Source organism: Siphateles boraxobius, unplaced genomic scaffold (genome assembly GCF_051911475.1).
Source record: "Siphateles boraxobius isolate OS27281-9 unplaced genomic scaffold, OSU_SipBor_1 3, whole genome shotgun sequence".
In the NCBI taxonomy this organism is placed as follows: domain Eukaryota; kingdom Metazoa; phylum Chordata; class Actinopteri; order Cypriniformes; family Leuciscidae; genus Siphateles; species Siphateles boraxobius.
Genome location: NW_027508919.1, coordinates 9,500,059 through 9,513,847, shown reverse-complemented (window position 1 = coordinate 9,513,847; position 13,789 = coordinate 9,500,059). Strand labels below are relative to the sequence as shown.

General features: G+C 38.0%; 1 protein-coding gene across 4 annotated transcripts in view; it reads left to right on the top strand.

Moving 5' to 3' along the window:
• The window catches only part of lingo2 (leucine rich repeat and Ig domain containing 2), a 356,001-nt gene that overhangs the window by 186,028 nt on the left and 156,184 nt on the right, over positions 1–13,789 (top strand). For 2 of the 4 annotated variants that reach the window (XM_077247798.1, XM_077247800.1), the window contains exon 4: positions 11,580–11,658. The exons of the other annotated variants lie outside the window; for them this stretch is intronic. The gene's annotated coding sequence lies outside the window, so the exon portion shown is untranslated. The remainder of the gene's footprint in view (positions 1–11,579; positions 11,659–13,789) is intronic. 4 annotated transcript variants of the gene reach the window in all.

The following is a 13,789-nucleotide window of genomic DNA, read 5'->3' as shown; positions in this document are numbered from 1 at the left end:
CACGGTACATCATGAGTGGGGATGCACACAATCTTTGTGTAGTTTGTTTAGGAGCGGAGCATGCACAGTCAGCTCTCCAGTGTGCTGGCTGTGCCGATTGTAAACAGCTTCCACTACGGTACGGACGCTCCACTACCGTCTGGCACTCTTTGAGGAGGGTGCTCAGGCTTGCGTTTCCCAGAATTCGGGTCCCGCTCCTGCCAAGGCCATCTGCGATCTAGATCATGGGGATCGTAAATGGATCAATCAGAGGGGTTTGAGATGGGCCTGGCCTTCTCAGTGTCAGGAAGCACGCTTAGCGTTTCCTTCCACACTGGTTAAGGCACTAGTGCTTCAAGGTATCCAGCTCTGAGGAGTTAGATATAGAAAGCATCAAAGCAGGAGATGTTGAGGACTCACCTGCTCACTGTCCAACATAATAGGAACTGATGGAAGTTGTGGGTCACGCTGTTGCCAGATCAAACATCGACTCCCCGTCGGGGCATGCCGTTTTTCAGTCAGCGACTTGCTTTGGCCTATTAGAAGCTAGCGTTGCACTGTTTGGGCATGCTTTATAGTTTCCTGGTCGTCTCATAGACATCTCTTCACACCATTGGACTGATTTCACACGTGCTTCATGACACAATCACGCAGAGCTTTCCCACATCGTCGATAGATGCAGCGCAAGTTTGATCTATTGAAGGCATATTTTGCTATAGAGTATGTCTTGTTTTCCAGTAAGAATATCTAAACATCCTTAAAAACATGAAATAACCTGAGCAGCAAAACTGCATTTTTTATTGTTTTAAGCATAAACCTCTGTACATACATTATAGTAAAGTTTTAAGCATAAACCTCTGTACATGCATGCTTAAGTCTATACTTAATACTTGAAACATACAAGTTTATGCTTAAAACAGGTGCAACAATATTTTTTATAATATAACAATATTATATTATTATACAATATTATGTCCTAGGGTATTCCATACAGGAATTCTGAAATCTATCCCAGTGTCTCAGGCTTTTATTTTATTTTATTTCATTTCATTAGTCTTAAGTAAATGATACGCGGAAGGTATCACTTGATTGGACTGGCCAAATTTTGACATTTTCTGCCAGAGTATAATTTTTTCTTTTATATCTAAAACAATGCATTTATATCAATTCATTGTGTTTGCTTTTAAAATGTAGAAAAGAGAAATCTTGTATTTTCAGGTAAATGTACTTTGATTTAGAGATGTTGACATATTATACATATAGACATTATACATATTGACAGTGTTATATTTTGTTATATTTTATCTGTTTGAAGGCTGGTTTTACTAAACTAAATTATATGTACACAATCTACGTTTTAAACACAGAGAAGGCTGCATTGATCATAAGACTACTATGTCAGTGTAAGAAAAATATTTTCAGCATTATGGTTTTTTAAATCAATCTTGAATATAACAAACTACTGTTAAAGTAACTCTAGTATTGAATTGGGGAAAAAAATACCAATTTAGGATAACTTAATCAATAACCACAAAATCAATAACAGAGAGGATTTTAACGGCAGACCAGCATGCTATACAAATCTTAGAGTTTTGCACTAATAACATCAATAAATGTTCTCAGATCAATCTCAATTAAGAGAAAGTATAATTTTTCAACATTTTTGTTCAATGGCTTCCTACTTCCATGAACAAATCAAACAGTCATTACTGGACATAAACATGGAGGCCATTGATTTACTTCCATTATGTGATCTTATTTAATCTCTTGAAACAGCACAGCCACTAAGTAGTGTTTCATGTGTTGTATGTATTATAGTTGTTTCAGCTCAGTCTTCAGGTCTGCAAATAGCGCAGTAAGCATGTCCAGACAATTTGCCAATTGTCTTCATGCTCATTTATGAATGTTAAATGAGAGGATGGAGACAGGGGTCACAATGCTGTTATGCCTTTGTATGGGGATTTTACCCTAATTAGCCCAAAGCAAAAAGATGAATGCTCTGTTCCTCTGCCCATGGTTTAAACTCTTCCTTAGCAAGCTCATTATGTTAATGTAATGATCTCTCTAACATGCTGTGCTACGACGGGAAACATCCCTAACACCTCGAAGAATGACATGAATTGAGTCTCTTATGCTTACCAAGGGTGCATTTATTTGATCAAAAGTATAGTAAAACAGTAATATTGTGAAGTATTTGTACAAATTCTGTTTTCTATTGTGATATATTTAAAAAAAATAATTTATTCATGCGATTGTAGAGTTGAATTTTTAGCAGTCATTATCAGTGTCTTTGTCTGAAATATAAGTATTTATTTTACTTTTCACATTTGTGCCTTTTGTTCAATTAAAAGCATTATTGCTGAATAAAAGTATTAATTAATTTTTATACTATATATTCATTAGTAAAATGTGGGAGATTGATGTGAAAAATTTATTTCTCACTGAATCTGTCTCTTCTTTTCTAAAATATTGCTTCTGCATTTGTTGTTTATTTGTGATTGCACTAATTTGATGAGTGCTCTTAGTGTATTCAGTTCGTTTTTCCTTAGATTGCACTGCACAGTGCCACTGGGGTCGAGGGAGGAGGCACTTCTTTTTGAGATAATGAGAACAGACGCTGTACATGTGTCTGTGTGCATTGCCACTTCTCATTTACCCAACATGAACATAGCAAAAGAGCAGAGACAAAGGAGAAACACAGGGAGAGAAAAAGACCTTGAACACAGAGAGGGAGAGAAAGCGTGCATTGAATGGGAAACATGAACTAAAGTAGAACACACAGAAAGATCACTGATACAGAAAAAATGGCAAAATAGAGAGCTTTTATTTTTGTAACTACTTAGAAATGAGGTCAACACAGCATGGCTTTTTTTTCCAAGTAATTAATTTGTTTGGTTGTGATAATTATTTTAGTCACATATACACTTATCTTTGTTTTTATCACTGTTAAAATGACTTGTGTTTGTATTTACTGTACCGATCAAAAGTTTGTAAACATTACTATTTTAAATGTTTTTGAAAAATCTTATTCACATCCAGCCTGCATTTATTTGAACAAAAATACAGAAAAAAACAGTAATATTGTGAAATATTATTGTAGTTTAAAATAATTATATTTTAAATAAATGCTGTTCTTATTCTTTTACTTTTTATTTATCAAAGAATCCTTAAAAAATTATTATAGGTTATAAATTAAAAAAATATATTAAGCAGCACAACTGTTTCCAACTTTGATTATAAATCAGCACACTAAATCTGTCATGCTAAAGCTAAAATATGTTAGGGTAAGTTGGTTGAACTCCTCTTTAATTCAGACCCCCTTAGGAGCACTGTGACACTCTTCACTCGGGCAGTGAGATATCCCCTCTGCGCTAACACAAGCTACTTCAAAACAGTCTACTGACACGCACTATCCCCACAAGGATCAAACTTGACCCATGCTAATAAGCCACACTAATGGAGTCTGGTTTAATCCAGGAGGGGAGAAGCTTCCCTCTTAAAATGTCATATTATATTAGAGCAAAGTTAATGTAGTATTAAACTGATGTTCTGTTTCACTCTTTCTAGTACTTAACTCTTTGTTTGGAGGTGCAGCAGATGCGTTCATCTGTGTTAGTCTCCTCGAGGCTCTTGGGAGGATCAATCCACTGCTCCCATCCCCTGCCACACCCACTGGAATCCCCTTTGGTATCATGGCACTCAATCTATTTAATTGCCACAATGATGTGATTAATTGGTGTGTTGTTATCCATTACAACAGCCCCCAGGTTGATGCACAGCAAAGGGCAAATCAAGCATGAACTGAAGACTAATCAAGCACATGAGATTGAAAAGGATTTAGCAAGATGTCCATGTGGGCAGAATAATTGAATGAGATAGATATCACTATGGCCGCTGGTCAATGAGAGGACCAGTGTTTAATACATGCCAGCATACAGGCTTTTGTTCTTTTCTCTGTTACATGTCCTGTATACTTTGTTCAAAAGTTTGAGGTTGGTAAGATTTTTTTTTATTAAGAAATAATAATAATAATAATAATAACTTTAATTTATATAGCGCCTTTCACAAAACCCAAGGACGCTTAACAAAAGCAAGAGGGGGGAGAAGGGAGGGGATAGGAGGAAAGAGGTGAGAGGCCATCGGAGCTAAAGCCCATAAGCCTCAGTGAAGAGATGTGTTTTAAGCTGGTTTTTAAAGGTTATTAGAGAGGGAGCAGAGCGGATGGCATGAGGAAGATTGTTCCAGAGTGATGGAGCACCAACACAGAAAGCTCTATCACCAAATGTCCGGAGCCTGGACTTAGGGACAGCGAGCAGGTCCTTGTCAGAGGACCGCAGGGACCGTTGCTGAGTGTAGGGATGGAGTAAATCGATCAGGTACTGAGGTGCAAGTCCATGGAGAGATTTGTACGTCAGGAGGAGGATTTTATATTTGATCCGAGACTTAACTGGCAGCCAGTGAAGCTTCTTCAGGATGGGAGTGATGTGAAGTCCAAGCTTTGTGTGAGTGAGCATCCTAGCCGCAGAGTTCTGTACATACTGGAGTCTGTCAGTAGTCTTGCTAGGCAGACCGAACAGGATACCGTTACAGTAGTCAAGTCGGGAGGTGATGAAGGAGTGAATGAGGGTCTCGGCTACAGAGTTTGAGAGACACTGTCGGAGTCTGGAGATGTTCTTAAGATGGTAAAATGCAGTTTTAATGGTGTTGTTGGAAGGAGAGAGGAGTCCATGATGACGCCAAGGTTGCGTACTTTAAGAGATGCAGAGATTGAGCAGCCATCCACATCCAGTATAATGTCATCAACATTTTTAAGAAGTGACAGCGGGGCAAACACCATGAGTTCTGTTTTGTCTTTGTTGAGTTTTAGAAGGTTATATCTTATACTCTAGGAAATATTTAGCAAGATAAGAAGGACATATCTTATACTCACCACGGCTGTATTTATTTGATAAAAATACAGTGAAAACAGTACTATCAGGGCCGGCCCGAGGCATAAGCGAACTAAGCGGCTGATTGATCACCCCAATCGAGTTTACTTTTTTTTTTTTTTTAGATGACTTAAACAAGTGACATAAATGAATGAATGAATGAATGAATGATTAATTCAAGACAAGAAAATTCTGATTTCATGATCAATATACCTGCCAACAACTGCTGCTGTGTCTGCCAGCGTTTAAGTCATGCGCATAATCTAGACACCTCGCGAGTGCATAGACTATCCGTGCTCAACTGCGCATAGTCACGGTATCGGTTTAAGTTGGAGAAAAGAGCCGCAGGGGAACTTAACCTTCTAGGTGTAAGGGTAGCAGTTTGAATAAATAATAAACATAGCAGTTTGAACTCTTCTCCACTTTATAATACCACACATCAGATCACTAACTCCAAAAACCCGAAACACTCAAGTGCGCACGAGCCATTCCTATGTACGGCAAGCCCCGAGGGGAAAAATAGATTGCATACACACATACAACGAGCGCCAGTAAATCATTACCGGTATTATAGTAACAGACTTTTGTTTTTTGAGGACAGTTACACTGTATTGAGACAGTTGAGAAATAATTATATTTTTACAGTTTTCAACAATAATTGTCATTGTTGAACCCTTGCTCTTAATATGTTTTTGATTTCTCAGTTTTGTCATTATTTTAGCAAATAATTTATTTTTATATGTTTTGAGGCAGTTTGTTTTAAGAAGTTTCAAAGAGTTAGTAAAAGAGTAAAGTAAAAGTTAAAACTTTTTAAGTAGGAATCTATTTTTTACTAAGCATTTATTTTGTATTAATTTATAACCTCACTGTATTAATTTATAATGTGTCATTATTGTGTGACATTTGTCTCAATAATCGTCAAGCACAGGTGACTTTGCGTAGTGGGAGGGGGCCCCAAATCAAATTCTGCTTAGGGCCCCCAAAAGGCTCGGACCGGCTCTGAGTACTATTGTGAACTATTATTACAGTTTAGATCTCAGTTGTTTTATTTGTTTGTTTCTTTTATAAAATGTTTATAAAATGTAATTTATTCCTGTGATGCAAAGTGGAATTCAGCATTCAGCAGTCATTACTCTGGTCTTCAGTGTCACATGATGCTTCAGAAAGCATTCTAATATTCTGATTTAGTGCTCAAGAAACATTTCTTATTAATATTGAAAGCCATTGTGCTGCATTGTGAATTTTTGTGGAATTTGATGATTAGATGACTATTTTTGATGATTAGAAAGTTCAAAATAAAAGCATTTTTTTGAAATAGAAATATTTTTATAACACTATAAATGTATTTTCTGTCATTTTTGATCAATGTAATGCATTTAATGAATAGTATTCATTTTTTACAAAAAAAAATTACCTCAAACTTTTGAACGATAGTGTATATGACGTATAAATTGATGGTTCATCCAAAAATGACAATTCTATTATTTACGTACTTTTATTTACATTTACTTAGTTTCAAACCTGTATTTTTGAGCGCACTTCTGGTTTTCTGTTTCATGGGTTTGAACTTTTACCTGTTGTATAGATTAAGATTCTGGATTACCCTAATAAACTACTGCACTTGGAATCCTCAACCTTTGTGTCGTTCATAATTCATAATTATGGTCATAATTCTGCCACCAATTTACTTACACGGGGCGTTCCTCAAGGTTCGGTTCTTGGTCCACTCTTGTTTATCATCTACATACACCCACTTGGTAGCATCATACGCAGGCATGGACTACAATTCCATTGCTATGCAGATGACATCCAAATTTACCTCACCACCAGCTCCGATAGACCATCCCTGCCTGACTCACTCACTGCATGCATCAGGGACATAAAGCATTGGATGTCCCTTAACTTCCTCAAATTAAATGATAATAAAACTGAGATATTAGTGATTGGTTCTCCAGTTTCAGTCAAAAGGATGGACCAGTCCTTCTATATTGATGGTTTCCATATAAAGCCTTCATCACTGACTCGCAACCTCGGTGTCTTATTTGACTCAACTCTGTCTTTTGGCTCTCATATTTCTTCCATTGTTAAAAACTCTTTCTTTCATCTTCGAAATATTGCTCGTCTAAGACCATCTCTCACTTTAGCTGACGCCGAACTCTTAATTCATGCATCAATCACATCACGTCTGGATTATTGCAATGCTTTATTTCTTGGCCTTCCCAAAAAACTTATTGCAAGATTGCAGTACGTCCAAAACTCAGCAGCAAGAGTTCTCACCTCCACCAGGCGTTCTTCTCACATTACTCCGGTGCTTCATGACCTTCACTGGTTACCTGTTTCATCACGTATCCACTTTAAGGTATTGCTTTTAACATATAAGGCATTAAACGGTCTTGCACCCCCATATTTGTCTGATCTACTTTTCACCTACCGTCCTGCACGCTCTCTCAGATCAACTGAACTTGGTTTACTGTCCATCCCTCGTTTTCGATTATCTACAGTAGGTGGAAGGTCATTCAGTGTTAATGCGCCAACATTATGGAATTCACTGCCCCTTTCACTTCGAAATATCTCATCAGTGACTGCTTTCAAGACACAGTTAAAAACATATCTGTTTAACATGTACTTCGCCTAAATGTGATTATATGTGTCCTTTGTGATTGTAAAGTTGTGCGTCAGTGTTAAATGTATTATAAAGGTACCATGTAAAGCGACCTTGAGCTTTGGAAAGGCGCTATATAAATAAAACTTCTTCTTCTTCTTCTTCTTCTTCTTCGTTGAGCAGTTATGTGACAGAAAACCAAAATATCGCTCAGAAATGCATTGTGTTGATAATGATGGGCGAATTCGAAACACAGCTTCATAAAGCTTTTAAACCTTTACGAATCTTTTGTTTCGAATCATTGGTTTGAAGCTTGCATAAAATTGCGAAAGTAATGTGATTTCAGTAAAAGAGACTTTGTTACATCATAACTGTTTCAAAACGTTTCGAAATGTCAATGGTTCACCGCTGGTGGGTGGAACATTGAACAAGTCTCTATGGGTTTTACTTGATTTCTGATCCATTTTATACATGTGTACATGTTTTAATCAGACATTAGGATAATTAAAATGAACAATAGTAGTTAATAGTCTTATTGGCCTGTTTAGCTGAGCAATCCATGCAACAAAAAAACAAGACCTGAAAATTGAAAAAATAACACATAAGCACATATCAAGTATACAGACACATATCAAGTATAAAGACACTTGATATGCTCTTATTCGATGATTAGTTAATTGATAGATTTAAAAAAAAACAAAAAAACATTTGCATTGGTTTTATAAAAAGTGTTTTTATGCATGTTTAGACTTTTTGTTGCCTGTCCAATGTTTTGTAGGTTTCACCAGCGTGTGGCGTTTCGAACTCTTCAAAACAGTTTAAATCAATTAATTCAAAGCTTTGTAAAGCTTTGTTTCATCCATCACTAGTAATTGAATAAATGGGGCTTATACAAGCAGAGTTAACAAGGGTAACACAGGTGGAAACGATCAAACAATTATTGGTCAGGGCAATGGGTTATGGGGAATGCAGTCCATGATGATATAAAAAAGACGAAAGGAGTCCTATCTGGTGACTATCATAGGCACTCGGGCTGGCAGGCGTGACAATGACTGAATCCGAAATCGCCCCCTATACCCTCAAAAAACATCCTATTTGAGGGTATAGGGGGCGATTTAATAAAATGGAACTTTAATAGCAGCCATTTATAGTGGTGTCCGAAACCATAGTGAAAGTTATTGAGTGCACTTATTCAATCCTGCATTGCATTGCAATAACGAGTGTACAACCGATGTACGCTCAACGGCAGTCTGAATTCGCTGACTCGTTTTCATTTACTCCTTTAAGTGAACAGTATTAGGGGACTAACGTAGGGAACAGTGATTGAGGGTTTAGGGGGCGATTTTGGATTCATCCAATGACTTTCTTTCCTCTGTGGAATACAAAGAGGATATTTTGAAAATGTCTCTTTTTTTCCATACAAGTAAAGTTTTTGTTGACTTTTTGTTGAATGCATGGGCAAAAATTTCTTCTGATGATGAAAGTGTCACGACACACACGGGAGAGAGACAGCAGATCCAATTGCAGTTTGATGTTATTTATTGGGTAATCCGTAAATCATAACCAGTCCAGGCAAGGGTCAAATACCATATAATCAATCCAAGACGCAACAAAGAACACAAGGAACAGGTAGGCACAGACCAAGAAGTGTCAGACATTAACAAGGACTCCGTAATGAACACTAACACAGACAGGGAATATATACACACAGAACTAAAAAGGTGGCGAGAAACAGCTGAGTGAAATGAACTGATGAGTGACAGACAGAATGCTGGGAAATGAAGTCAAACGTGAAAGACAACGTGAGAATGAGGACCTTTAGTGACAACCCAGGGAAACACAACCAGACACTGCGACAGAACCCCCTCTCAACAGAGCGGCTACCAGACGCTCCATAACGGAAAACAAGACAATACAAGAGTTCAAGAGGAGGGAGGAACGTGGGAAATCCGAGGGAGGGATGGGAGGGCCAGGACCAGGACCATGCAGGGAAACAAGAACACAAAGTGACGACTTAACAGTCGACCAGGGCGAAGCAGACAACCCATCGGGCGGCCAGGGCGGAGACATCAGTCCAACTGGCGGCCAGGGTGAAGCAGAAGGCCCATCGGGCGGCCAGGGCGGTGAAGGGCCCTCGGGCGGCCAGGGCTCAGGAACAGACACTGGCTCCGGCTCAGGAACAGACACTGGCTCCGGCTCTGACTCAAGAACTGTCAGACATTAACAAGGACTCCAATGAACACTAACACAGGAATATAAACACACAGAACTAACAAAGTGACGGGAAACAGCTGAGTGCAGTGAACTGATGAGTGACAGACAGAATGCTGGGAAATGAAGTCAAACGTGAAAGACACCGTGAGAACGAGGACCTCTAGTGACAACCCAGGGAAACACAACCAGACACAGTGACAGACAGATATTACATTTTTGGGTGAATTACCCCTTTAACGTTACAAAACCAATTTGCACTTGATTTCTTTTGAAATATGAAAAAGTTTTGTTAAATAAAATGCATCTTTATCAAAGAAAGTGAAACATAAGTCTTCAGAAAATATACCCAGGTGCTTTTTTTAATGCCTTTATCGTTTTGACAAGCTGAGATCCTTTCAGAAAAGAAAAACTGGAACTATCAAGGACAAAGGCTTCAGTTATTAGTTATCAAAAACTTTGAAAAAATAACTATAAACCAGATTTCTGAGACTACCTTTCTGAAAAGTAATGAATTATAACTAAAATTGGATGTTCTAACCAGGCATCTTACATGTAAAGCACAGCATTCTCTTCTTTAAAGAGAGAGCCAATTTATGCCACACCGTCTGAGAGAACAATGACAAGCTGATAGTCCCAATGTGTTCTCCATGACAGTGGCTTTGGGGAAACTACTGCCGATGATTAAGGAAGGGGTTGAAATGGATTTATTTGCTGTCCTCTCTCCTGTGATCCATTTAATGAACACATATAACAAGTATGTTTAGGGAAGTAAGAAAGGGAAGGCACGTATTGTCATTTCACCTTGCACAGGTTGAGCTGTCCTACTTTTTCTGTGTGGATTTTAACACCCACTGGCATGAATCAATATTAAGGGGCTTTACAGCTTGTGCTTTTGAAATATTATACATCCATATGGCACTAAAACTTGCCTTATTATGTTTGAACAAAGGAAGATGTAAATAAAATAATAATTTTACTTAGGTTGCACACTTTCTTAGCAAGGCCATGGATATTCTCCAGTCATCTTGATCTTAGTCACCAGGCATAACAACGAGATCCGGAGAATAAGTGATCAAACAGGAGGACAGCTACTGTCCTTGAACTGCTTAATGGGCTACTAATAGCACTAAGTGTCAGGACTGATTTTTACAAGAGAGTCCAGAAACAAACTTTCTACTTTTTTTTTCTACTACACGGTTGTCTTCTACATATCCCCCAGCTTTAATTAGTAATTCTGGACCTTGTGTTTGCATAATCACCTTGCCTCTGTCTACCGTCAGGCCTGTATAGAGAGACTCATTAGTGTCTTTGCAGAGAGTAAAAGAAAGAGAGAAATATTGTCAGAATAAAATGATTTCCACAAGGCAGAGAGGAGAGGCGCGGAAGGACTTGGATATAGATATTCCGAATCCTTGCTGCGAGATTCCAGGGGTTTAAATAACAAGAACAATGTCCTGTGTCACAGAGCAGCGTCCTGTGTAGTGCATAAGAGGATAGAGGAAGCGGAAAAAAAGGTAAAGCCTCTTTTTTCATGTGGGGCTTTGTACATATTACATGATATTGATTGTGCAAAAGTTTCATTGTGGCTTGGCCCAGACTTTGCTAGAAGCGCATATTAAAGTAGAGCCCTAGAGATTACGGGGTAAAGTCGGGAAACCTAGAGCTTGCAGACAGCACTCGTGGTACATACTGTGTTGGTTTCCACATTCATAAGGGTGTTCTGTTTGCTTGTGTTGTGAGCTTCTCCAAACTCTTGATTGCATTTTTGTGTTGGTTGCTTCCTAATTTGACATTTTTTTCTCTCTCTGTTTCATCTCTGATCTTATTTAATTAATTTATGTTGTGCTTTCTTGCAGATTTAAAAGACAAACCCTAACGAGAAGGCTCTTTAGTAGAACAAAAACATGGCCAAGGGGAAGATCTCTTCTCCATGTGGTGAGCACCTTCCTGATATTTCCTGACATTTTATGGTGAACATGGTGGCACGCCGTATTGTTTAGTTCAGATAAATGAGATAAAAAATGCAAAATGTATTCTGAAAACATCAATCTACAACAAACAAACTAATCAATCTATATTTAACTACATTTCCATTTTAGTGAGCTTTTAAGGTCTCTGCAGACGGCTGTTCAAAGATGTTATAGTCACCGTCTAACCCCTTCAAACACATGCATATACGTACAAGCACATATTCATTACTGTATGACACAGAGTTGATATAGATTTATTTTCACAAATGCCTCCAAAAGTCAAGGAAAGCAGGGGGTTGATTGAGTAGCAGCATAATAATCCTGGTACAGTGGAAGCAAGGAATCATGCATCAAAGTTCTTGCCATCTGTAGGAGGGCTGGAGTCCCTTAAGATGCATTAGGTCTCTGTAATGGGTTCGGCAAGGTGCAGCAATAATGGACTGATTCTGGGAACAAAGTTATTGATTATCACACAACTAGTGGCTGCGCAAAATACAGAATTGAAAGATCGGCTCTCTTTTAGTTCAATCTGAATTGAATTGACCACACCTCACAGGAAGTTGAATTGGAATTTGCATTGGAATGGCAGCAAAAGGAATTTACTGCAGTGAAGGAATTTACGTCATTGAATTTCAAAGAAATGCATCCCAGGTAAAACATTTTAAAACATAAATCGTTCCTCTTCCTCGGCCCACAAAAGCTTTGTTTAATTTAGTTTATTTTTTAAAAACTTTCTTCACATTTCAATTATTTTATTCATTACTTTATTATATTATATAAATTGCAATTCTACATCCTGTTTTGCTACATTGATTCAAAATGAAGTTTAGAAATTGAGTTGAAATTTAAAAGGTTTAGACTACTTGAACATACAAATATCTCACTGGATTATTAGAATGAATGACTAAAAGAATGTTTGGAAATACAAAAATATAAGTACTGACACATGACAGCAAAAGATATAAATGGTTTAAGCAAGGGTTTTTTGTGTGTTTTTTTACTTTTATACTAACGCGTCTAATACTTTTGGACAGTATATGCGGAAAACCGTCATTTACAGACAAAGCATTGTGAAAATGTTTACCGTTTGTTATGCAGTTGTTGTCCAATCCAATATAGTTGGCTGCTGCATATTTCAACAAAAGTTTTGAACTCTCCATTACACTGTGCCTCATTTACAAAACAATATGCTGCAAACAAAGGGAATGTTCTTCCACTCTTCCATTTGCCCTGTTGTTGACAGACTCCAGTGCATGGAGTGTGTAAGAAACTGAACCTGCATCTGTATACTGTACTCAGAGTAGACAGCGTCAGTAAATATAATGGGTTCTATTTGATTTTGACGCGACACAACGCTAACATCCAGTGTAGGCGACTGAATGCCAGTGGGTGGGTCCTATGGTGCGATAATGTTTAACTATAATCAATATCTTACTCAGGAGGCAGTCAAATGAAAATATATTTGCCAGTGTGATGTCACAGATCCTGCAATATCAAAACTAGCCATTTTCAGAGCTTGATTAGTAGTATTTGAAACAACTCAGAAATTTTTTTTTTTTTCACTGTAGAAATTATGAAAAAAATCAAGGCTGATGATGTATAAACACATCAACACAGCCATATGTCCCAAAACATAATGCAGATGTTTAACCATTGATGATTGATGATGGTGACTAGTTACTGGGAGGCTTGAGAATGAGTGACATGGTTGTCATGGAAACACTAGCCCCTTTCAAACAGTGCGTTGATCTCGGAAAATTGACAGAGTGCCTTCTGTGTGAACGCAAACACGTCCCGGGATTATTTTCGGCATTGATCCCGGGATGGGGTGCTAGCATTGCTCGGATCTATCCTGGAACGTGCCCTGTGTGAACAAAAGCCGTAATCAATGCCGTAAAGGGTGTGTCGTAGTGATGAAGCTGAGATTGTTCGCCAGCTTGAGTGAAACGGTACGTGATGCGCTAATTTATGATCTAATTAGCAAACTTAAGACACTGCTGAGACATTACACGTCACATCAATGTCACGTGTCTTTACGGGATCTTTATAGGATGTGTGAGTGCACGCACAGATTCCGGAAAATCACTGGCAGTGTG